The sequence below is a fragment of the Pleurodeles waltl genome, chromosome 3_2, assembly GCF_031143425.1.
Source record: "Pleurodeles waltl isolate 20211129_DDA chromosome 3_2, aPleWal1.hap1.20221129, whole genome shotgun sequence".
In the NCBI taxonomy this organism is placed as follows: domain Eukaryota; kingdom Metazoa; phylum Chordata; class Amphibia; order Caudata; family Salamandridae; genus Pleurodeles; species Pleurodeles waltl.
In genome coordinates this window covers 176,357,950-176,382,088 of record NC_090441.1, presented here as the reverse complement: position 1 = coordinate 176,382,088, position 24,139 = coordinate 176,357,950, and positions in this window count along the sequence as shown.

The window sequence follows — 24,139 nt, the reverse complement described above, 5'->3', positions numbered from 1 at the left end:
AACTACCAAAAACAGAAAAACAGAGTTCAGCACACAGTCAAAACATGGAAAACAGAGGCAAAAAGACAGGGGAGACCACTCCAAGGATGCCAGGTTTAACATTCATCTTTGGAATAATTTCCTGAGTTATATCCAGTTTGCATCTGTGCTTTCTGTTTTCAGAAAATGAGTGAAGGAACTATACGAGAATAAGTGCACATGTAAATATCTCATTTTTTCATACTATTTGCTGTTTCATAACTTGTAAATTCCTTTGGCTAAAGGTGCACTAATAAATCATTAAACAAGTAAACAGTGGTGTTGGAGGGACGGCATCGAAGCTGGTTACTGTTGAAAGGGCCCACAGAGTGCAGGCAGGGCACCCTACGGGGCTCCTCCAAAGGCTATAGTGGCACAGCTCTGGAACTTTCGTGATCAACACCATGTCTTGCAAGTAGCCAGGGCCCACCTTTATCCAGACTATATGATGAAGGTTCAATAGCAGAGAGACTGTTACATTCAGGTTAAGTGACAACTGAGGGACCTGAACCTCAAACAAGCCCATGGTGCGTGTTACGGATCTGGAGGGCCCCCATTTCTTTGGGACAGAGGCATGGCACTGGCCGGAGGCAAAGGGACACCCATTACCAGACCGCCCTTTTGACAAAGGCAAAGAAGGGAAGCTGGATGACTCAGAGATCGTGACAGGGCAGTGGCATAGCCTTGGGTCTACCCCCACAAAAACACAAGCATAGACGAAAAGGTTGCAAAATTCCAGGGTAGCCAGGCCTAGTCTGTGGTCAATTGGTCTGCGCTGGATGTTGATAAAGACATAACGGATGTGGAGACCTCCTCCACGGGGGATGAGCCAAAAGAGGGGGGGCACCAGTGGTTACGACTTCCGACCTGATTGTATGACCATACAAGGGTCTCTGCAGGCCATGGCGCACTTCCATTCTTCCATGTTCTGAACCTCATGAACAGGCTGGGACAGCGAGTACACGGGAGGGGAGGCAACAGACAATGTACTTATGCCAGACAGTGGGTATGGCAGGGCAGCAACACTCCAGGTGGGTAAGTTTAAAATGGATACAAGTAAAACAGATGGGTTAAAGGAACCGTTCCCCCCTTGGCGCAGGGGCTAGTGGCCTGCAGATCCTCTGCTAGAACATCAGTGGTCTTGGTAGCAGCATAAAGAGTTGAGTGTTACAAAGTAAATATCCCGGCATGCCCCAGATATAATTTTGCTGAAGTAGACCCACCTGGTGGGCAATGGGAGTGGATTCTTTAACAAAGGGCCGTATAGGCTTTTGGTACATGCAGGATTCTCACAGGGCTCAAGGGGGGTTGAGTTTTCCAGAAATGTCCCATTCCACATTGTAAGGATGTGGGCATCCTGGGATGGCTATCTGGCAGCCTCCAGTACTTGGAATGGGTTCTCCCTAACTATATTTTCATGGTACTTCCCACTAGGCCTGCAGACCAATGGGCTGGCTCAAATGGGAGACTGGTTAGTGGGCACGCCAGACGCCTTCACAGTTATAGGGAGTGACCTCAATTTGATGGCGACAGGGGACAGGAACAGGATAACCCACTCCTGACAGACATCTAGGGTTGATACATGCCTCGCTGCGTTCTTGGCGTCCATGGGTTTAGCTGATTTTTGGCAGGTACAGCAACCCCGACCAGAGGCAAATTTATTATGTGGTTAATGTTATGAGGCCGCTTTCCAGGCTGGACTATCTTCTGGTCCCGCGGCGTCAGACTGGATGGTGGAAGGATAAGCAATACTTACTGAGAGGTATGGGGGTGGCGTCTAGATCCCTGAGAACTAATGGACTGGGGCACCAGGACAAATTTGACAGCCGCTACTACTAGATATTATGAGGAAAACAAGGGCTCGGTATTTCAGTGTTGTGTTATGGGAGGTCTACAAGTCTGTGGTCCAGGGACAATTGATTTCACACATGGCTGGGAAAAAGAGTGACAGAGGACAGGAGGGGAGTGCCTGGACCTAGAGATGAAAGTGGTGCAAGGGAAGGCTGAGTTTATGGTCTCACCAACACCAGGTTTGACGATCAGAATTGATAGGGCCCAGGATACAGAGTGTTGGTACACCAGGAAGCTATGGCCCATTTTCGAGCCAAATAAGGACAAGTGTATCAATTTGGTCATAAGGCAGGGAAACTCGAGGCTTGGTAAGTCAAACAGGAAGAAGCGCAGATAGGGATACAGGGCCTTAGGGGAAGAAATGGAGCACTGGTGGAGATGCCCGTGGCCATCGCTAGGGAGATGGTGGCCCACATGCCGGAGGTACATAACTCGCACATGTCCAAGATGGGGGAGAGGTTGCTCAATTTCGTATGATATCTCTCGACTCCCGCCACTGGGGTTGAGTATCGAGAGTACTCAGAGGCTGAGATCTTTGATTCGGAGACTGCAGAGGCCCTGACCCACTATTTGAAGAGGGGAACTGGCTTCGAGCTTGAATGACCTTCAACCTGAATTCTTTAAATGCCTTAAAACTTAGGTGGTGTCCCATTTGGGGGAGCTGTTTAGGTGCACAGAAGGGGAGGCGGTGCTATCAGAGGACCTGTGATCCTTAATCTGGAGGTAAAGATACTGGCACGGGTCCTAGCGAGTTGTATGCTTGGGTGGTGGACACTGTTTCAATGCAGATCAGTCAGACTTTATGCGCATAGGGCGATGCGGCACAATCTTAGAAGCTTGTTTGGCTGCCTGGCACATAATGGGAGAATCGGGGAACCAGTGATAATTCTATCGTTAGATGCACAGAAGGCATTTGACTCTCTGGAGTGTCCCTGCCTGTGAGCAATGTTGGAAAAAATGGGCTTCGGCTGCACTTTCCTGGGATGAGTCAAACAACTCTATTGGAACCCTGTTGTCTGGGTATGGGTGAATGGTATATTGCCAGAGGACATATCGACAGGAGGTCACTGGCAGGGTTGCCTGTTGTCGCTGCTGCAGTTCACAGTGGCACTTGATTCGCTTGCGAACTGGGGGCTGCATTTACGAGGTTTTGGCACAGGGCAGCACCGCAATAATTCTTGTGACACTGCCCTGCATCAAAAGGAAAGGGCAAGAATGCAGCGTATCTATGAGATACAGCGCATTCCTATCCTTTTCTCCTGAGCTGGGGCACAATGGGCTGCAATGCGCCAATGCAGGCACCCTTGCATCATGGTGCAAGGGTGTCTGTGTTGTAGGGATGATTGTTTTGATACGTTCCTGCACAAAAACAATGATGAGAAGAATGTTCCACCTTCTATAAAAAAGGAGAAATAAAGGTATTCATCTTTGTTGCACCTCTCTTACGCCTCCCCTAAGGAGACGTAGGCTTTTGACTCATTGCCAGGTTAATGAAATCTCATAGATGTGGGAATGTGTCAAATGCCATAGGTGTTACATGGGAACACTCCCCATTATGCCCATGGCACACCTTCCTATAGAAGGATGAGGTAACGCAGCGACTTGGGCTGCATTTTCGTCAGTACATATCTACAAGGCCATGAAAAGCCACGCTGAGTGTCTTTACGAGGCCTTGTAGATATGGCCCTGCAGTGTGCACCGCTGGACTGTCATTGAAATTGATGTTCCGGTGGCGCACAGGGACTTTTAAATAAGCCCCTTGATTCACAGGGAACCCATGTCCGGGCCCTTCGGTGGGACCTGGAGTGGGGGGGAGAGTATCCTTATATGCAGAGGATATACTGCTATATCTAACGGAGCTTAGCCAGTCTTTGTGGCGAATTCTAGAACTCATGCATGTGTTTGGGGAGTTCACTGGGCTATGCATCAATTGGAGTGAGCCTGTGGTGTACTCCCCTCCGCCCCCAGGGCAATTCCCAGTTCTTTGGGAGCCCGATGGTTTCATGTATCTGAGCATCTATATCACGATCAACCGGGAGCCTTTTCTTCCTTACAAATGGGGAAGGATCGTGGAGGCAAGTAAGCGAGATGTGGGTAATTGGCGTAACCTCCCGCTGTCACTGCTGGGCAGTCCAGCGTTGTTTAAAATGGCACACTTGCCCTTATGCGGTGCCAGATGAGTTTTGTCGGCAAGTAGATGAGGTCCCTAGAACATTGCTTTGTGACGGGTTGGTATCCGAATAGCTTTGACGATGCTGACGAGGAAGAGGGCAGGGAACAGGGGCATGGCCTTGCCTAATCTCAAGTTGTATTAATGGGCGGCCTAAATGATTGACTTTTCTCAGACCAAAGGGAGCCCTCCCTTATGGGGGATAGAAGGGCACTGTACCTTGTGGGATATGCGCGGCATCTGTATGGGGGTGGGGGATTAGAGGGCTTCCGCCACCGACGCCTATAACATTTGGAGGAGGGCTGAGAAGCTAATGGGTTGGAAGCCAAAGTCAGACTGGAGACACTATTGTGGGAAGTGGAGGCACTAAAGGAGCTCAGGAACATTGAGGGATACAGAAGATGGGACATGCTGGGCATCTGTGCGGTGATGGGGTGTCTGGAAGGAGGGGAGGATGGACCCATTTTCGGAGTTGCAGGCTGAATATGAGATGTTGGCCAGCCAGTGTGTTATAAGTATATGACAAACAGAATGATATGTTATAAAAGACTAGAACTGTCATATCCAAACTATTGTAAATATTATATTACGTTCATAATTATTATTTATGTAATGAGACAAACTTTAAGTATATTAAACCAAGCTGTAAATAATTAACCAATGGTACACTCCTGGTCCACCTTAGAATGTGAGGACAAATGGACTGGCTGGGAGCTTACCTTGGAATGTTGAGAGAGCTGTGAGAGTCGTTGCAGGAGCGTTGGCATTGAGGAGTTCATGAATAAACCTCTTAAATCTTAGTTGTTGTTGCTGGCTTATTTACAACACAGTGCCTCAGGTACCTGCAGATGCAGAAAATTCCTGTGACATATGGTCCCATGCTGGAAGATCTGCCAGAGGAATCCGTTCTTGATTATAAAGTGCTTGTCTCCTCCCTGCATGTGCATGCTATATCGTTGGTGTACCCCACAATCCTAGCCCATTGTCTCCCTGATCTGGTCTTCTTTAGGGATAGATGGGAGAGGAACCTGGTTAGGCTGGAGGATGAGGCGTGGGGAGAGGACTGCAGCTACCAATGGGAGGTGGCTATCCGGGCAGGCTTTCGTCAGGCGCAGATAAAACTGCTGCACAGAGTGTCCGTCACGAGGGACAGGATACACAAAATGGGGCAAAGAGACTCTGAGCTCGGTTTAAGGGGGTGTGGTCAGAGAGGCACCCTGCTTCACACCATATGGGGGTGCCCACAGGTGCGGAAGTTTATGGAGAGAGAGTTGAGTCACATTTATTGGAGGTAGTGAAGGTATGGATGCACCCCATGCCCCAACTGGTTAAACTGGGCATTTCAGAGCGCATACACTGAAGAAATATATGCTGCAATATGGCCCGGGCAGTTGCACGACAGGACATAACCAAGCAGTGGGGGAGCCCTGTCCTGCCCACTATGTGGGAGTGGGAATCAAACCCTTTTGTATTTTTCTGTTTACTTCTTCAGGAAGTCTGATGACAGTCTGATGCAGAAATCACATATTCCATTTTAACTTGCTCTCGATTCTCTTGCTTGAAGCCAGTCCTATCACTATTTGCCAGTACCTTGAACAAAAGCTGTTTCAGAGGGACAGCCAGAATATGAAATTTGAAGGCGAACCACTCCAAACTGGCTAAGAAGCCTGACAGTGGATCCACATGCACTGTCTAGAAAGTGTGTATAAAAGTGGCATCAAAGCCACCCCACTTTGTTCCAGCTCCAACTTTTTCAAGACCAAGAAAGGGAGTGCTACACTGAGTACTAGAAGGGCTACTGTGTGACCTGGGCTGGTGGCTGCATGACTGCAAATCCCCCGGAGGTAAAATCTTGAACTCTGCTACTTTTGCTGGAGCAGCTGATGGTTGCCTAGTGCCTTGGAGCTTGCATACTGCTGAATGAGGAATGGAGAGTGCCTGGCATTGTAGTAGGAGAGACTGTCCAGGAGGCAAAGCCCAGCGCTTTCCCAAAATGATGAACCCCCAGAGAAAGCTGACACCCCTAGAGAACAAAGCAAGGAGCAATCTGTGCGCTGCAGGAGTCCACCGCTCTGTGTGGTTCCCATGTGAACAGTAACAAAGCTTTGCAAGTACAAACTCAACATTCTCAGATGGCAGCCCATCATGTAACTTAAACTGGTGCTGCCCTGCCAGTGTCGGAGAAGAGGTCCCTCTTCATCACTAATGTGAGAGCTTAATCAGCCTGGAAGACAGCAACTGCTGATGACGCAGAAAAAGAGGGTCTAACATATATTCATATATCATGTAACCAAAATCATATAATGTAGTGTGATTTTAGTAAAGAAAATAATGCACGAGGGAAATTGTGCCCTCGGAGTAGTTCGCCAATATTATAAACGTGTTTTATTAATCATGAATAATTGAAACTTTTAGTAATCCGTCATAATTGCAAATGTGTGCCCTGATTTCTTGTTGAAACTGTTTTATGCTTAGCTTAAATTTAGTAAAGGCTTTGGCCTAGTTGCCTGGTCTCAAATTCTAACTGCGTGGCTTTTCCTTGAACTAATGAAACATATATTCTTGCTTAAAGTTGTATTTTTCCAGCAGAGATGACTAATACACTTATCTCCAAGGTCTCGTACTAGGCCAGTTTCATCCCCTTTGAAGCAAGGTCAGTCTCTGCAGGTGCAGACAATGAGGGTACAGATACCAAATTAATTGGCAAGCCATGTTGCAACTTGTGTTCCAAGGCTCCAAGGACAATGTATGCATAAATGAGTACTAATAGAAAGACATTTTTCATTGGTCAATTTGAAGCCACCCTATGAACCCTCCAATGGAAGACCCTGCAGAATTTGGAATGTTTCTTACTTAAACCCACTGGACAAAGAGAAGTCAGCCATTTTCCTTGATGCCATCTTTGAAGCCAAATGCCAGACGCCATCTTAGACGACATCTTGATGCCCTTTTCTCTATTACTGAGAAAGAGACTTTGAGAATTCTCACCCTAGAGACTTTAACTTTAAATTGCCCCGTCTTGCCCATGCTGTAATTTTGCCCCATTCTCCTTGCTGCTGCAAGGAAACTTGCCCTTATCTTTGCCCCCTTTGAAATTCTGCCCCATGCTGATCGAACCGGTACCTGAAGGACGAAGACTTTCTTGAATGCTGATTGTAATTGGTAATTATGAAAGGATAATTGTATTATGCATTGTGTTTTTCCTTTTAGGTACCAACTGCTATTTTTAGGGCCCAAGCTAGACGTTTTCCAAATTTGTGTTGACTAAATTCGTTTTGCATGAAGCCCCACATGCCAATGCTAATTAGAGGTTAGTCGAGGTATGCACTTGATGCACCATGTTGAATTGAAATCTTGTCATGCTGACCGATGTATGAAATTAGTCAAATTCAGTTGCTTATATTAGTGATTTGTATTGCCGTAACTGAATGTATTATTATTCAGATTTTGCGTAGATTGCGTTTCTTCCGCCGCTATGGACAGCTAGTAATGTTCGTATACATATATCATTTGATTTTGAGACTTATATACATTGTGCTAGCTTTGTTAATATAGGGAAATAAATTCACTAACTTTTAATAAACTGGTGTGGTTATTCATGACTGAAAGGTCATGGTGCGTCGAAATACCAATTGTTATTGATTCCTAATGTGTTATTTCGATCTATTAATTGAGTATTGGTTATCGGATGCAATAGTTATTGATTATTCACTTAAGTGACCCGACTATTCAAGGATGAGGAGAGCCCAACTCGGCTAAAAGGTTCACCGACCTCCAACGTGTCCAGGTACAGGTAATTTATAAGGGCTGGACGCGTTATCAGTAGATGGTAGCAGAGATTGATGGTTTCGCTCTTTGGGACCCCATCCGAGCAATAGACGGAGTTGGGTTAGAATTTTCTTTGATAAAACAAGTTGGAGAGATGATGATGCCCTAAGTCTCCAATGACTTTCCCGGGATCTCGGAGCTTGTGAATGGAGGACATGGAGGTGTAAGAATGTTTTTGGCGTTTCTAGTGACGGTATGAGTGAAGTTAGGGTTTTTGCGCTTGCACAGCTTATTGCCGCAGATGAATTGAGAAGTTTGCGAGGATTTAAGGGGGGTTACAGACTCCAGTTGAAGCTTTAGAGGAGTGTGACTCCAAAGTGTGAGAGTAGGGAAGTTGTTGAACTTCACATGTGTGTAGCGCTTTGTGCAGGAAAAATTGCCCACGTGGTTGTTGATGTTGCGACGGGCCCTGCGAGGTCAAGAGACTCCGGAGTATGTTGAAAAGTGTATGAGACACTTGATTGATGTTGTAATCTGTTCGGTTTAGTAGGTTGATCGGGCGTGGTCAACAAGTCGGTGTGAATATTGAGGCATGAAAGAACATTTTCGACTTTGAGATTTGACTAATTCTAAAGAATTCTAGAATAGTTCATTGATCAGTTGAGAGTAAAGTCTGCGGGTCAAATTTTACTTGCAAAAGTGGGAGACCGAGAAAGATGGAATAACTGCCGAGGCTAGTGAAAAATCCCTAAGGTTTCTGAAGCGATTGTATTACCCTTCCTGTAGTAAACCGACAGATTTGTTTTCTTCTTTTTGGTTAGTGCTCGCGATATATTGCAGAAATTAGTTTTGAGTGAAGCTGAATGAAGGAGGACAAGGCGCAGGACTTTGTCAGCCGCAGTGTGTGAGTGTGATGTCACTAGGAGCCGCGCTGGGATAGGTTGGTTGGTGAGAAGGGTCGCGCACGGATTGGACGCAGTCCGTGAAGCGCAATTGGTGGGGAAAGGCAAGCGAAGAGTATTCCGGGAATTAAAGTAACTTATTGATTACTTAATTTTGAAAAATAAAAGACGGAAATATTAAATTTTTCAAAGCATTTAAGAGTGCCATGAGGGGAGATGTTTACATTAAAGCAAATGTAGGAGAAGAAACACCGCCTGAGGGTTCACCAGCTTACATCGTGATTGAAGAAAAGGGTGTTGCACCATGTCTTTGGTTAAAGCAATGGTGCAAATTAACAGAGAAGCATGGAAGTGTAGCGTTCCCTATCCCTGGGTCGTTTAACCTAAGGGTTTTGGAGAATTTAAGATTCGCGCTATACGACATGAAAGTACCTCCAAGGCCAGCACAGTTTGAGGCACTAGCAATTTGGGAGCTAATAGCTAGAAACCAACAACAAAAGAAATTTGAGACAAGAATAAGAAAAGTAGAAAAGACACTAGCGGATGCTAGATGGGATAGCACACACAAGCTTTGGTGATCAGACGTACTACAGGGAATTAAATTGTTTCCAGCAATCACTGATGAAGCAGAGACGGAAGGAAGGAAAGCTACCTATAAAACAAACAGGAGTCAGTCCAGAGATAGAGAGAACAACAGAAACTCAAAAAGGTCAGACGAGTCAGACGATGAGGAGTTTATTATACAATTGCTGAATGATCGCCCGCCACCATATGTGGAAAGCGAAAAAGGATCAAGCATTAGTACTGCCCCTCCAGAACCAACACAGGGTAATGTAACACCGAATTTGAGAATATCACAAAGGCAGAACGGTCCCGATATGCCTTTTTCACCACAAATACCACAAGTCCAGAGAATATATCCTGACGTGCCTAGATTGAACCCTATCGATACTTATCAGCCGCAGGTTCAAAGACACTGCTGTGATGACCATAACTTGGGAACAACTTCTGGCTTAGGGGCTCAGGGAGGACAGAGTTACCAAAGACCGACATTGATTCAAGCCGAATCAACACAATTTTTGATGCCTCAAAAGCAGGTACAAGAAGTGCTGAGGCACACTCGAGTAACAGAGGGCCAGTTAGGTATGCCAGCATTGATGAACCATAATGTGGGGATTAACATGCTACAGAATTCAGGGAACAGACAGAATCCAGATGCAATATCTCTGCCTATCACTGTGGGTCCGCCAGTACCACTGTATATACTGGCAAACGCATGCGACCAAGGGGTAATGACACAAAGTGAGACAGGGAGAAGATGCATAGGAAACACTCCAGAAACAACTCCGATAGCAACACTGACAAATGGATCTGGGTCCTTGTCGGGATTTAGTCCAATTCCAATTTGTGCTCCGTCGACAGTGGTAAGGTCAAGCCCACCATTATTAATACCGTTAACCTCAAAGACTGAAACATTACAGCAACCTTCAGTAGCAGTTGATGTAAGTGCTACACTGATGGGACTGAACGCGCAACAGCTAACACAATGGTTCAACAGTCTGAACTCCCCACAGAGTACATCCAGTGGGAAGGGAGAGGAATACCTGAATAAAATAAGATTGGGCATGGAGGCAGATGAACTAGTGGAGGGAACAATGGGTCTGAACAGGTTAGAATCATACACAGAAGAAGAGCTGAGGTACATGTGCCCTAGGATTACAAGAGAAGTGAGCAGCATACATAAGAAGTTGCAAGAAATTGCAGACAGAAACGAGATTGACATAGGTAAGACTAAACATTTGAGCAGAAGTTACAGGCTAGACTTTGAGACCAAAGATTTTGAACACATGAGGTTGGCAGGGATGAAAACGCACCTTAAGGAGATACTGCAGAGCGCGCAGGTCTGGAGATGCCTAGATAAGTGGGAAAGCAGGTGGGTTAAGAAAAAGGACAAAAAGAAGGAAAGTACCCCAGATCGGAACAAGAAGGCACAACCAAATGACGATCTGATAACCATGTTGCCGATGAGAGAGACGGCAGGGTGAAAACTTGTAAATTTTCCCTTCTCACAGGTGCGATATTCAATCCTTCACGGATGATTTCCCTAAATTAAGAGAGAAACCGATCGAATGGTATCAACAAACAGATAGATTTGTGAAAACTCGCAAAATGTCTCTGGGAAGACCTGAATACCTTGTTTGAAATTGTGGTTCTGGCAGATTTATGGGAAGACTGTAAAAGGGCTGTAGGTTGGCCGACGAGTGAACCAGAAAGAGATAGGGACACAGGTGCACCATCGCCTACGGTAATGAGTTTATACCATAAGGTGATCGATCACTTGAAAACCACGGTTGCGTCGAAAAACGTGGATTGGCAGAGGATTGACAGAACAGCACAAGAGGCTAAAGAGTCGATACATGCGTACTATGAGAGATTGTTGAAAGCGTTTAAAAATTACAGTGGCACGGAAACGATTGAGGCAATGGACATGCTCCATTTCGTGTTGATTTGTGGAAGGGCTGAGACCCGAGGTCAGTCAGATGATTAAAATGCATTTGATTTGTTGGCAGTCAAAATCAATCGATGAAGTGTTGAACTATGCAAAATACTGCAGTGATGAGATTGAGACAAAACAGAAAAGGTTGAAGGAAAAGGTGATGGTGATGCAGCTTAGAGCAGCTCAGACAGGTTTGCAAGGTTTTCAACAACAGATGCCGCAGCAGCAACAGGAGGGAAATGCTATGTTTCAGCTGCAGATGAGAGGCAGAGGCAGAGGTCGAGGAGGTTTTGTGAATAATGGTCCTGACATAAATACCGTTATGATTCCAAATGGTATACAGGCAATGAAGAAGGTGATGCCATGTCACATGTGCGGAATCGCCGGGCATTGGAAACGGGAGTGCCCAATGATGGTGCAGGAAGGTGTAGGTCAGCAAAACAATGATGTCAATGCATTTCAGAATATGAGAGGGCCAAAATTGAGGGGTCCAAACCCAAATTTTCAGAATACTATGAATCAGATGCAGGGTTTACAACCCATACAACCGCAGCAGGTGCAAATGCCCCGTGCACAAATGGCACAGTTGCAGCCAATGCAACAGCAGTTTCCCATGGTACCTAATCAGCAAATGCAAATACCCTTAGCACCAATGAATCAGCAACAAGTAATGCTTCCCCAACAGGTCATGGGTCAAGGAATGAATCAAAATGATACAGTACACCAATCCCATTACACAGTGAGAATGGAATAAACGATGTATGGGAGAGTGAAAGTTCAGATGAGGAGGGAAATTGTATGCTTGCAGCATCTTTGGAAGTTGATCAAAAGGGTCCGTATGTGGAAGGAAGAGTTATGGGTCATCGCGTTTCATTCTTGGTTGACACGGGAGGTACACGCTCCACTGTTAGGAGCACTGAGGTACCAATTTTGCCACTTTCAGGGAAGACAGTTCAAGTAGTGGGAGTAGCAAATAGGTACCTGACAAACCCAATCACTGATCCAGTGCAAGTCAGAATTGGTAACTATCAAGGGTCACATAACTTTGTGGTGTGTTACTCAAGCCCGATATCACTATTAGGGAGAGACCTATTGTGCAAATTGGGGTGTTCAAATGATGGGATTAAAATTCAGACAAACAGTGATGGGGAAGAAGAGGACAGTGTAGAGGGGGATGAAGCGGAAACTGTCGATGAGGATTATCCCCTGATTACTCTTTACCCAAGGCTTACTGAAGCAGATATTCCTGCTGAGTTACAGGAAACAGTCGGAAAGGAAGTGTGGGATATGACAGGGAAAGAAGTAGGATTGGTCAGAGGAGTAGAACCAGTAAAAGTGACTGTAAAACCAAATGTAACTTTTCACCAGACCCCACAATACCATATGGTGGAAGACACCCTCATGAAAGTCACCCAACTCATTGATGAGTTTGAAAAACAGGGAGTACTAAAAGAAGTGTTAAGCAGTCCATGCAATTCACCAATTATGGGACTGATAAAACCGAGTGGAAAGGTCCGGATTGTTCAGGATTTGAGGAAGATAAATGACATAATAGTCAAATGTTGTCCTGTAGTACCAAATCCAGCTGTGATAATGTTTCAAGTTCCCTGTGATGCTGAGTGGTTCTCAGTCATCGACTTGTCACGAGCATTCTTTTCTGTGCCTCTTCATGAGGACAGCCAATTTCTCTTTTGTTTCAAATTCCTATACAGGGTCTACAGTTGGTGTCGAATTCCTCAAGGGTTTTCGGAGTCACCATCAATTTTCAATCAGATTCTAAAGAAAGATTTGGAATCGTTGGAATTACCATTTGAATCAACCTTGGTGCAGTACATTGATGATTTGCTAATCGCATCCAAGACAGAAAGTGACTGTACAGCTGATACCATTGCCCTATTGAACCATTTGGGAAGGAACGGATACAAAGTGTCCCCTTCAAAATTACAATTCTGCCAGAAGAAAGTGAAATATTTGGGTCACCAGATAGAGAAAGGGTCACGAAGAATTATGAAAGAAAGAATAACAAGTGTACTTCAAATGAGTCCACCGAAGACGAGGAGAGAGGTGAGAAAGTTTTTGGGAATGGTGAGCTATTGTCGCCAATGGATTCCCAATTTCTCAACTCTAGCAAAACCATTACTGAAACTGACCCAGAAACATGCACAGGATGAAATAGAGCTGAAAGGAGATGAGATGAAAGAATGCATGTGCAGGGCTCCAGCTTTAGGTATGCCTGACTACACAAAGCCTTTCACATTGTTTTGTCATGAACGTGATGCATGTTCCTTGTCTGTCTTGACTCAAGCCCATGGTGGCGTAAACAGACCAGTAGCATATTTTTCAGCTACTTTGGATCCGGTCGCAGCAGCACTGCCAGGGTGCTTGTGTGCCGTAGCAGCAGTTGGTATCAGTTTAAATCAAAGTGAAGGAATAGTGATGGGACATCCTTTAACAGTCATGGTCCCTCACTCAGTCGAGATACTTTTGACTCGTTCCCGAACACAGCACATGACTGGTGCTAGGCTTACAAGGTACGAGACAATAATTCTGGGATCACCTAATGTGCAGCTGAAAAGGTGCACTACGTTGAATCCAGCAACCTTGTTTCCCAGTGAAAATGTCGAAATTGAGAACGCTGAAGACATCGAGCACGACTGTCTTCAGGTGACTGAATTTTGTACAAAACCAAGACCTGATATCAAAGATACCCGATTGGAAGAAAATGATCAAGTTATTTTTGTTGATGGTTCTTGTTTAAGAGATGCACTAGGAATATTGAAAGCAGGATATGCTGTATGTACAATAACAGGTGTTCTGGAAGCATCTTGGCTTCAAGGAGTTTACTCTGCACAGGTAGCGGAACTGGTGGCGCTTACTAGAGCTTGCCAACTTTCCGCATTGATGAAAGTCACCATTTACACTGACAGTCAGTACGGATTTGGAATAGTACATGACTTTGGACAATTGTGGTCACAGAGAGGCTTCATGACCTCTTCAGGATCACCGGTGAAAAATGGTGAAAGAATAAGAGAATTGTTACATGCCATCCAGTTACCAGGAGAAGTAGCAGTGGTAAAATGCAGTGCACATTCAAAATCACAGGATTACATTTCTTTGGGAAATGGATATGCAGATCAAGTCGCAAGGTTTTGCGCATTGAACTGCATATTGCTCAGAGATGAATGGAACTCGATAAATGAGCCAGAACTTGAAGCAAGGGAAGCTTTTGCTCTAAAGGTTGTAGATACAATGGATGAATTGAAGTCCTTACAGAACGATGTTAGTGAAGATGAGAAACTCTCATGGACCAAATTGCAATGTGTAAAGAAACTAGATGATTTGTGGGTTTCAAGTGAAGGGAAATTGCTTCTGCCAAACAGTCTGTTGACGCAATTGGCCAGATTCTACCATGGACAGGCTCATCTTGGAAGGGACGCCATGGTCAGATTATTTCAAACTGATTGGTTTAACCCCAAATTCCGTCAAGTTGCTGAAGCAGTTTGCCATCGTTGTGTCATTTGTCAACAAATGAACGCAGGAAAGGGGACAGTAGTAAATTTGAGTCACATTGGGAGAGCAGTAGGTCCATTCAGCAGGATGCAAATGGATTTTATTGAAATGCCTGTGCATGGAGGCCTGAAGTATGTGTTGGTGATTGTGTGTATTTTTGGTCACTGGATTGAAGCATACCCTACACGCAGAAATGACAGTCTCACAGTTGCAAAATTACTCTTGAGAGAACTAATACCACGTTTCGGATTCCCGATCTCCTTAGAATCAGATAGGGGAAGTCACTTCAATAACGAAGTAATAAAATTACTTTGTGTAGCACTGAACATTGAGCAAAAGTTGCATTGTAGCTACCGCCCTGAAGCCTCAGGTCTAGTGGAGCAAATGAATGGCACATTGAAATCGAGGATGGCGAAAATATGTGCTTCAACAAACTTGAAATGGCCTGATGCATTGCCCTTGGTGTTAATGTCAATGAGAAACACCCCTGATAGAAAGACTGGACTGTCCCCGCACGAGATTCTCATGGGCAGAGCCATGAGACTTCCAGCAGTTCCTGCAAATGCTCTGTTGAATATTACAGATGATATGGTGTTGGACTACTGCAAAGGTCTAGCTGATGTGGTGCGCTCTTTTTCTCACCAGGTGGAGACAACCACCTTGCCACCGATCCAAGGTCCAGGACACGCCCTGAAAGCAGGTGACTGGGTCGTGATAAAGAAACACGTGAGAAAATCGTGTTTGGAACCCCGTTGGAAAGGACCTTTCCAAGTGATTCTGACAACTACTACCGCTGTGAAGTGTGCGGGGTTCCCAACTGGATTCACGCCAGTCACACGAAAAGGGTGACGTGCCCAACAGAAGAGGAAGTTGAGGCACTGAAATCGCCAGTGTCTGACAAGAGAGTACTAGGCACCGAGACAGAACAACGAGAACCTGGAGGCGAACAGGTAGAAATAGAGGAAGGAGAGATATTTTCTGAGGAAGAAACAACCGATCCATTTGAGGAGGACCAAGGAGAAGCCTCAGAAAGTGACGAAGGTCCTGAAGACGACAAAGAGCCTGAGACCAGTGAAGGAGACAAAAGGCCTGAAACAGGTGAAGGAGCAGGAGAGCCTGATCAGAGGAAGGCTTTCTCAGAAACAGACGATACAGGAAAGGAAATGGAAAACCTGATTGCTCTCCTAGAGAGAGGAGACAAGACAGGACAGAGTGAAAGTGTTCAAACCCTTCCAGAAGTGGTTGCAGGTCCATCAGGCGAAAATAGTGCAAAACGAAGACAAAGCATATCGCCAGTAAAGTTAAGGATCAGAGAAACATTAAGCGAAAGTGAAGGACCAAAGTTGAAAGAGAAAAGAAAAGAAGTGTCTGTTGAAACAGCAATACCAAGTGAAGAGAAAGACTCATCCAAGGAAGAAAGCACTGGCGAAAGAGAATCAAAGGGAGATGCAAAATTGAAAAGAAAAAGAATACCGAGCAGAAGGTATTCCGGTCCGGAGTGGGCATACATAGCCGCTAACGATTGGTCAGACGAATTCGTATCCCTCAGTCTCGAGAACGAAGAGGCAGAACTTCACTTTGGCACTTGAGGAGTAAAGCTCCATGAACTTTACCGAATAAGACATTGATAACCTGATTGACTTTTAAACCGGCTAAGACATTGCTAAACTTGATTGACTCTGAAACCGATTTTGAGACAAAGCTGCTAAACCGATAAAAGACGAAGCTGCTAAAGAAAACTGTGTGAACATTAAACTCGTTCAGCTTTGTATATATCTGCAAATCCGATTTGATAAAAGTGTCTTCAACTTTCTGATTCTATACAGATCATGACAGGCTGCACTACACAGGGGCATAAAATGAAGTGTTGTAAATACATGTGTATAGGTCTAATAACTGCATGCGTACTAATCATGGTAGCAATAGTTCTTGGAATGCATGGAAAGGATGAGAAAGGGACGAATGCTGCTTTTACTTCTAGACCTACTACTACTACTGAACTAACAGCTTTAAAGAGACTCGAACAAGACGAAAGACATCTGCATGATAAAAAGGAACTTTCGTCTAATGTTTTCTATTGTTTGCTGAGTGAGTATGTTGAAACCATGGATGCGAAAGATTGTTATGTATGCACACAAATACCTACCTCAGTAGTGGAAGGGGTGACATATCATAGCATGCCTCTTACGTACGGAATTACATGTAGTTTAATAACGTCCAGATTTTATGGTCAGGAGTATATTCACTACTTTTATTCAAATTATGATGTTACATTTGCATATGTCCCCATAATCGAGTACCTGAGTAAAGTAGCTAGGGATTATTATATAAAATTGATGAGGGGCTTCTTTGAGCCATTGTCACCTTTTCACACAGCTCACGTACATAGAGAGAACCTTACATGCTTGCTTTCACCGATGGAGATAAGCTTTTTAGATAACACTGACGATAGGAGGAAAGAGGTGAAGGAGGAATTAGAAAGGGAATTACATAAAAGGACATCTGTGGATAACTATGCTTTTGCCGCGATAAAGACACAAGGGAAAATAGCTTTAGATACATTACACGTAGGGAGATTCTGTATACATAGACATAAATCATATTATGACACAGTCTTTGGAACCAGTGACTGTAAACATACGTTTTTGTTTCAACCTAAATGGATGTTCATGCTGAATGGACAAGACCCAGTTATTCCAGTGGTATATTACATTTGTGGACTTAACGCCTATTATCGTCTTCCTAAAGGATGGTATGGGAGATGTTATTTGGGAATAATATTCCCAAAGGTATATCAACTGGACGACTTAAAGAAATTTCCAAAGCTGTCTGAATCACATCATGTTCGGAAGAGGGAGACAGCTTCTGGTGTGGTAGGAGATATATTTGGAGCAATGATTCCTTCAGTGGGAGTCATATTGAATTCAATCAAAATACGAAAGTTGTCTACTATTGTGGATAACATGCTGACAAAATTCTCAGGAGCTATAATCCTGATGGATGCTGAACTTGCTGCAGAAAGAGCTATGACTCTTCAAAATCGGCTTGCCTTAGACATTCTTTTAGCAAAGGATGGCGGCGTTTGCAAAATGCTTGGTACATGTCACTGTTGTACATATATACCAGACAGCAGTGGGCAAATTAGAAAGATGCTTACAAACTTAACTAAAGAAAGTACAGATTAGACGGAATTAAAAGAACCAGGAGTATGGGAGAAGGTTGAAAAAGGATTTGCTTCGGTGGGAAATTGGCTCAGCAACGTTTGGAACGGATTATTATTGAAAATAATAAAAGGGATATTAATAATATTCATTTGTTTATTAGGCATTTGGGGAACATGGAAAGCTATCAAAATGTTGAAAGCAAGGAACAAAAGGAAAAGAGAAGAGAAAATAGAAAACAAAATAGTAGAAATATACAGAGAAAAATCAAAGGGAATCAAAAGAAAGAGGGAATTGACTGAAGTGACAAATTATTAGGACAGAATTTTAATGGAATAAAACTTGTGGGAAGATTTGATGTGATGACATAATTAGTCATCAGAGGAGGGATTGATGACGCAGAAAAAGAGGGTCCAACATATATTCATATATCATGTAACCAAAATCATATAATGTAGTGTGATTTTAGTAAAGAAAATAATGCACGAGGGAAATTGTGCCCTCGGAGTAGTTCGCCAATATTATAAACGTGTTTTATTAATCATGAAGAATTGAAAATTGTAGTAATCCGTCATAATTGCAAATGTGTGCCCTGATTTCTTGTTGAAACTGTTTTATGCTTAGCTTAAATTTAGTACAGGCTTTGGCCTAGTTGCCTAGTCTCAAATTCTAACTGCGTGGCTTTTCCTTGAACTAATGAAACATATATTCTTGCTTAAAGTTGTATTTTTCCAGCAGAGATGACTAATACACTTATCTCCAAGGTCTCGTACTAGGCCAGTTTCATCCCCTTTGAAGCAAGGTCAGTCTCTGCAGGTGCGGACAATGAGGGTACAGATACCAAATTAATTGGCAAGCCATGTTGCAACTTGTGCTCCAAGGCTCCAAGGACAATGTATGCATAAATGAGTACTAGTAGAAAGACATTTTTCATTGGTCAATTTGAAGCCACCCTATGAACCCTCCAATGGAAGACCCTGCAGAATTTGAAATGTTTCTTACTTAAACCCACTGGACAAAGAGAAGTCAGCCATTTTCCTTGATGCCATATTTGAAGCCAAATGCCAGACGCCATCTTAGACGACATCTTGATGCCCTTTTCTCTATTACTGAGAAAGAGAATTTGAGAATTCTCACTCTAGAGACTTTAACTTTAAATTGCCCCGTCTTGCCCATGCAGTAATTTTGCCCCATTCTCCTTGCTGCTGCAAGGAAACTTGCCCTTATCTTTGCCCCCTTTGAAATTCTGCCCCATGCTGATCGAACCGGTACCTGAAGGACAAAGACTTTCTTGAATGCTGATTGTAATTGGTAATTATGAAAGGATAATTGTATTATGCATTGTGTTTTTCCTTTTAGGTACCAACTGCTATTTTTAGGGCCCAAGCTAGAAGTTTTCCAAATTTGTGTTGACTAAATTCGTTTTGCATGAAGCCCCACATGCCAATGCTAATTAGAGGTTAGTCGAGGTATGCACTTGATGCACCATGTTGAATTGAAATCTTGTCATGCTGACCGATGTATGAAATTAGTCAAATTCAGTTGCTTATATTAGTGATTTGTATTGCCATAACTGAATGTATTATTATTCAGATTTTGCGTAGATTGCATTTCTTCCGCCGCTATGGACAGCTAGTAATGTTCGTATACATATATCATTTGATTTTGAGACTTATATACATTGTGCTAGCTTTGTTAATTTAGGGAAATAAATTCACTAACTTTTAATAAACTGGTGTGGTTATTCATGACTGAAAGGTCATGGTGCGTCGAAATACCAATTGTTATTGATTCCTAATGTGTTATTTCGATCTATTAATTGAGTATTGGTTATCGGATGCAATAGTTATTGATTATTCACTTAAGTGACCCGACTATTCAAGGATGAGGAGAGCCCAACTCGGCTAAAAGGTTCACCGACCTCCAACGTGTCCAGGTACAGGTAATTTATAAGGGCTGGACGCGTTATCAGTAGATGGTAGCAGAGATTGATGGTTTCGCTCTTTGGGACCCCATCCGAGCAATAGACGGAGTTGGGTTAGAATTTTCTTTGATAAAACAAGTTGGAGAGATGATGATGCCCTAAGTCTCCAATGACTTTCCCGGGATCTCGGAGCTTGTGAATGGAGGACATGGAGGTGTAAGAATGTTTTTGGCGTTTCTAGTGACGGTATGAGTGAAGTTAGGGTTTTTGCGCTTGCACAGCTTATTGCCGCAGATGAATTGAGAAGTTTGTGAGGATTTAAGGGGGGTTACAGACTCCAGTTGAAGCTTTAGAGGAGTGTGACTCCAAAGTGTGAGAGTAGGGAAGTTGTTGAACTTCACATGTGTGTAGCGCTTTGTGCAGGAAAAATTGCCCACGTGGTTGTTGATGTTGCGACGGGCCCTGCGAGGTCAAGAGACTCCGGAGTATGTTGAAAAGTGTATGAGACACTTGATTGATGTTGTAATCTGTTCGGTTTAGTAGGTTGATCGGGCGTGGTCAACAAGTCGGTGTGAATATTGAGGCATGAAAGAACATTTTCGACTTTGAGATTTGACTAATTCTAAAGAATTCTAGAATAGTTCATTGATCAGTTGAGAGTAAAGTCTGCGGGTCAAATTTTACTTGCAAAAGTGGGAGACCGAGAAAGATGGAATAACTGCCGAGGCTAGTGAAAAATCCCTAAGGTTTCTGAAGCGATTGTATTACCCTTCCTGTAGTAAACCGACAGATTTGTTTTCTTCTTTTTGGTTAGTGCTCGCGATATATTGCAGAAATTAGTTTTGAGTGAAGCTGAATGAAGGAGGACAAGGCGCAGGACTTTGTCAGCCGCAGTGTGTGAGTGTGATGTCACTAGGAGCCGCGCTGGGATAGGTTGGTTGGTGAGAAGGGTCGCGCACGGATTGGACGCAGTCCGTGAAGCGCAATTGGTGGGGAAAGGCAAGCGAAGAGTATTCCGGGAATTAAAGTAACTTATTGATTACTTAATTTTGAAAAATAAAAGACGGAAATATTAAATTTTTCAAAGCATTTAAGAGTGCCATGAGGGGAGATGTTTACATTAAAGCAAATGTAGGAGAAGAAACACCGCCTGAGGGTTCACCAGCTTACATCGTGATTGAAGAAAAGGGTGTTGCACCATGTCTTTGGTTAAAGCAATGGTGCAAATTAACAGAGAAGCATGGAAGTGTAGCGTTCCCTATCCATGGGTCGTTTAACCTAAGGGTTTTGGAGAATTTAAGATTCGCGCTATACGACATGAAAGTACCTCCAAGGCCAGCACAGTTTGAGGCACTAGCAATTTGGGAGCTAATAGCTAGAAACCAACAACAAAAGAAATTTGAGACAAGAATAAGAAAAGTAGAAAAGACACTAGCGGATGCTAGATGGGATAGCACACACAAGCTTTGGTGATCAGACGTACTACAGGGAATTAAATTGTTTCCAGCAATCACTGATGAAGCAGAGACGGAAGGAAGGAAAGCTACCTATAAAACAAACAGGAGTCAGTCCAGAGATAGAGAGAACAACAGAAACTCAAAAAGGTCAGACGAGTCAGACGATGAGGAGTTTATTATACAATTGCTGAATGATCGCCCGCCACCATATGTGGAAAGCGAAAAAGGATCAAGCATTAGTACTGCCCCTCCAGAACCAACACAGGGTAATGTAACACCGAATTTGAGAATATCACAAAGGCAGAACGGTCCCGATATGCCTTTTTCACCACAAATACCACAAGTCCAGAGAATATATCCTGACGTGCCTAGATTGAACCCTATCGATACTTATCAGCCGCAGGTTCAAAGACACTGCTGTGATGACCATAACTTGGGAACAACTTCTGGCTTAGGGGCTCAGGGAGGACAGAGTTACCAAAGACCGACATTGATTCAAGCCGAATCAACACAATTTTTGATGCCTCAAAAGCAGGTACAAGAAGTGCTGAGGCACACTCGAGTAACAGAGGGCCAGTTAGGTATGCCAGCATTGATGAACCATAATGTGGGGATTAACATGCCACAGAATTCAGGGAACAGACAGAATCCAGATGCAATATCTCTGCCTATCACTGTGGGTCCGCCAGTACCACTGTATATACTGGCAAACGCATGCGACCAAGGGGTAATGACACAAAGTGAGACAGGGAGAAGATGCATAGGAAACACTCCAGAAACAACTCCGATAGCAACACTGACAAATGGATCTGGGTCCTTGTCGGGATTTAGTCCAATTCCAATTTGTGCTCCGTCGACAGTGGTAAGGTCAAGCCCACCATTATTAATACCGTTAACCTCAAAGACTGAAACATTACAGCAACCTTCAGTAGCAGTTGATGTAAGTGCTACACTGATGGGACTGAACGCGCAACAGCTAACACAATGGTTCAACAGTCTGAACTCCCCACAGAGTACATCCAGTGGGAAGGGAGAGGAATACCTGAATAAAATAAGATTGGGCATGGAGGCAGATGAACTAGTGGAGGGAACAATGGGTCTGAACAGGTTAGAATCATACACAGAAGAAGAGCTGAGGTACATGTGCCCTAGGATTACAAGAGAAGTGAGCAGCATACATAAGAAGTTGCAAGAAATTGCAGACAGAAACGAGATTGACATAGGTAAGACTAAACATTTGAGCAGAAGTTACAGGCTAGACTTTGAGACCAAAGATTTTGAACACATGAGGTTGGCAGGGATGAAAACGCACCTTAAGGAGATACTGCAGAGCGCGCAGGTCTGGAGATGCCTAGATAAGTGGGAAAGCAGGTGGGTTAAGAAAAAGGACAAAAAGAAGGAAAGTACCCCAGATCGGAACAAGAAGGCACAACCAAATGACGATCTGATAACCATGTTGCCGATGAGAGAGACGGCAGGGTGAAAACTTGTAAATTTTCCCTTCTCACAGGTGCGATATTCAATCCTTCACGGATGATTTCCCTAAATTAAGAGAGAAACCGATCGAATGGTATCAACAAACAGATAGATTTGTGAAAACTCGCAAAATGTCTCTGGGAAGACCTGAATACCTTGTTTGAAATTGTGGTTCTGGCAGATTTATGGGAAGACTGTAAAAGGGCTGTAGGTTGGCCGACGAGTGAACCAGAAAGAGATAGGGACACAGGTGCACCATCGCCTACGGTAATGAGTTTATACCATAAGGTGATCGATCACTTGAAAACCACGGTTGCGTCGAAAAACGTGGATTGGCAGAGGATTGACAGAACAGCACAAGAGGCTAAAGAGTCGATACATGCGTACTATGAGAGATTGTTGAAAGCGTTTAAAAATTACAGTGGCACGGAAACGATTGAGGCAATGGACATGCTCCATTTCGTGTTGATTTGTGGAAGGGCTGAGACCCGAGGTCAGTCAGATGATTAAAATGCATTTGATTTGTTGGCAGTCAAAATCAATCGATGAAGTGTTGAACTATGCAAAATACTGCAGTGATGAGATTGAGACAAAACAGAAAAGGTTGAAGGAAAAGGTGATGGTGATGCAGCTTAGAGCAGCTCAGACAGGTTTGCAAGGTTTTCAACAACAGATGCCGCAGCAGCAACAGGAGGGAAATGCTATGTTTCAGCTGCAGATGAGAGGCAGAGGCAGAGGTCGAGGAGGTTTTGTGAATAATGGTCCTGACATAAATACCGTTATGATTCCAAATGGTATACAGGCAATGAAGAAGGTGATGCCATGTCACATGTGCGGAATCGCCGGGCATTGGAAACGGGAGTGCCCAATGATGGTGCAGGAAGGTGTAGGTCAGCAAAACAATGATGTCAATGCATTTCAGAATATGAGAGGGCCAAAATTGAGGGGTCCAAACCCAAATTTTCAGAATACTATGAATCAGATGCAGGGTTTACAACCCATACAACCGCAGCAGGTGCAAATGCCCCGTGCACAAATGGCACAGTTGCAGCCAATGCAACAGCAGTTTCCCATGGTACCTAATCAGCAAATGCAAATACCCTTAGCACCAATGAATCAGCAACAAGTAATGCTTCCCCAACAGGTCATGGGTCAAGGAATGAATCAAAATGATACAGTACACCAATCCCATTACACAGTGAGAATGGAATAAACGATGTATGGGAGAGTGAAAGTTCAGATGAGGAGGGAAATTGTATGCTTGCAGCATCTTTGGAAGTTGATCAAAAGGGTCCGTATGTGGAAGGAAGAGTTATGGGTCATCGCGTTTCATTCTTGGTTGACACGGGAGGTACACGCTCCACTGTTAGGAGCACTGAGGTACCAAATTTGCCACTTTCAGGGA